The following is a 2,943-nucleotide window of genomic DNA, read 5'->3' as shown; positions in this document are numbered from 1 at the left end:
GGGCGCGGGCATCCACAGGTTTCAGCAGTCCGACCTGACCAAGCACTGCTGGCTGTAGGGCCGGGCGGGTGTGGCTTAGGTGAGGCGCACATTGGCCTCTGGGTTCTAACAGACTGGCGGTGTGCCTGGGTGTGACTCGCCCTCTGGGAACTGCCCTTCACGTGCCAAATGGCTGTGGTGGCCGGCAGGATCAGCACTGCTGGGCAGGTTGGTGAAGGGTCTGCAGTCAGGGAACAGTGTCTACACCCAGGTGGTGTGGCCAGAAAGCAGATTTGGGTCCCGGCTCCCCCGTTCTGTCACCTGGGGCAGGTGCCTAACCTCTGTGCCTCTGCCCCTTCCCCGTGGATGGGCTAACGGTGGTCCTCTGGGGTGCTGGGAGAGGAGGTCAGTGGTGCCTGGTGCTGTGAGCACGTCCTAAGTGCTGGCTGTCCTCACAGCCCCAGCTCCAAGGTGCTCGCTTGCACGCCCTGGAGGGCCTCACCCCACAACTTGGGAGCCCGCGTTCTCAGTGACGCCACCCGCCCTTCCTAGCACTGATTGGCAGAGCCTTTCAAGCCCACAGCAGCACGCCCTCCCATGCACGCCTTCCCAGGCCCTGTCCTGTGCGGGAAGTGCCAGCCATCTTCACGGCAGCCAGGACTCCTGCCAGGAGATGTGGCCCACGCAGGGCCATGCAGGCCCTGTGCTGGAAGTCAGCCTCTGGACTTGGGCAGGGGATGGCAGACTCCTGGCCGCTCTGGAGTCCACACCTTGGGGAGACCACAGGGCTGCCCTTTGCCCTCTGCAGGCCAGGCGACCTGCTGGCCTCTGCTGCTGGGTGTGGGAGCTCATTCCAGTCCCGGCTGTGGGATGATCTGCATCAGGGAGACTGGCCTGAGCGTGTCAGCCCTCCTAACTGCCCTGATCCTGTCACCGCCCACAGAGAAGTTTCCCGATAATGTGACTAGGGAGCCGTGACTTGAGCTGGGATTGTCACCCTCTTGGTGCCCCCCAACCCCAGGTGCACCAGGGTGTGAGTGGCAGCCTACTTAGTGAGTGCTCTCCAGTAAAATGCAGACGTGGCCCAGCCTTGGGCACAGGTGGTGGCGTCCCGGACTGCAGAGCTGGAAGCCACGTGCTAACCGCAGTTCGAGTCCTCAGCTCGGTCATCCTGAAACAGCCAGACGTGTGTGCATGTGCCCAGGATCCTAGTGGGTGGGAGGATTGGAAGAGGGGATCACGGCATGGCCGAGCCCTGTGGAGGGTGCTGTGCTCGCTCGCTCGCTCTCGCACACGTTCTGTCGTGAGCAAGCAGCAGACACGGCCTCACCATGGCGGTGCCTTCTGTGAGGTGAGGAGGCGGCGAGGCAGTGGGCAGTGTGGTTGGCTGTCTTCGGGGGTCTCTCATGGGGCGTCCAGAGAGCTCAGCCGTCACTCAGCCATCCTTTGTGCTGCCACTGGTCACAGGCTGGGGGCACGTCCTGTGTACCTTAGCGGGTGGGAAGAACGTCCTCTGGGCCAGAACCTCGCGGCCCCGAGGGCAGCTACCCACCCACGTCCTCTCTGTCCCGAGGGTGGGCATCCCTGGCCCTGGCATTGCCATGCACCTGCCCCTCCACACAGCGTGTGTGGCAGGACATATGGGACAGTCAGGGACAGCGTGGCAGGATCCCCGGTGGCAGCAGGGTCAGTGGTGGTTTAGGTCACCCCTCTCGGAATCTGCTCGGGGAGCCTTCACTGAATACTTGCCATGGGCAGGGCGAGAGATGACAATGAGGCAGAGTCCCACCCAGGGCCCCCTTTACTAGGGACGCAGGTGGGGAAGGAAGTTCTTAGTCTTGTGTGGGATGAGTGTGGATGGGGTACTGTAGGCACAAAGAGGGAGCACCTAGCCATGTCTTGGGAGAGCAAGGAAGGCTTCTTGGAGGAGGTGAAGAGTTCACCTGAGAGGGAGGGCAAAGGTAGGGTGGTCCCAGGGGGTACGTGGGGGAGGCTCTACTGTCCTAGAAGGTAGAAGGTTGGGGACCCAAAGCCCTTCAGTCCTGCAGGGCGGGGAGGAGGCTGGGAGGTGGGTGAGGAAGGGAGCAGAAGGCTTTGCTGGTCAGACCGTGGGACCATCCTGGGTAGAGGGAGCGTCCTGGGAAAAGGCTCAAGTGTGAGGGTGTGTGGCCCATTGGAGGAGCTTCAGAGGACAACCGTGACAGCAGATGGACTGGGGGGTGTCTGTCACTGTGTGGGGCGGGGACAGGAGGAGGGCATGTACACAGTGGGAGGGCCTCAGGAGGCGTGGCCTCCTCCATCCTTGGGTGGGTGGGAGCCGTGGCAGAATGTAAACAGGTCTGTGATGAAAGGGCCTGGAAAGGCCACTCCTTCCGAGCTGTGCTTCCCCGGGCTGGGGTCCCTGAGCCAGAGGCAGCGGCTGCAGTTGGCGGGGTGGTTGGGTTGGACAGGCATTCGGTGGTAGACCAGGGGAGGGCACGGGGCTGGAATGACCCCTGGCCATCTGCTGTCAGACTCCACTGGCATCAAGATCACCCAGAGGGCTTGTCGGTCCCATCCCCAAATCGTCATTCTCCATGGGCTCCCAGACAGGCAGATGCCGCTGGCCCTGGCTTAGCTGTTTCTTGAGATGTTGGGGTCAGAGATCGGGGATGCAACCAGTGAGATGCCGAGATCAGGGACGTGGCCGTCAGGGTGCCGAGGTCAGAGATCAGGGACGTGGCCTGTGAGGCACCGAGGTCGGAGATCGGGGACGCGGCCGGCGGGATGCCGAGGTTGGAGATTGGGGCCGTGGCTGGTGGGGTGCCGAGGTTGGAGATCGGGGCCGTGGCCGGTGGGGTGCCGAGGTCGGAAATCGGGGACGCGGCCGGCGAGGTGCCGAGGTCAGAGATGGGGACACGGCCAGTGACCAGGCAGTGGGCTGGCTGCCGTGGGAGGCTCCGTCTGCTCCCACCCCTCCGGTCC

The 2,943-nt window shown here is 63.5% G+C and overlaps 1 protein-coding gene across 7 annotated transcripts in view; it reads left to right on the top strand.

The window, feature by feature from the left end:
* Positions 1-2,943, top strand: part of SYNJ2 (synaptojanin 2) — a gene marked incomplete at its 5' end in the record, with an annotated part of 79,495 nt that overhangs the window by 6,411 nt on the left and 70,141 nt on the right.

Source organism: Tupaia chinensis, unplaced genomic scaffold, assembly GCF_000334495.1.
Source record: "Tupaia chinensis unplaced genomic scaffold, TupChi_1.0 Scaffold000468_1, whole genome shotgun sequence".
Classification (NCBI taxonomy): Eukaryota; Metazoa; Chordata; class Mammalia; order Scandentia; family Tupaiidae; genus Tupaia; species Tupaia belangeri.
Note: the sequence above shows the minus strand (reverse complement) of the source record. Positions and strands in the feature narration are given on the sequence as shown.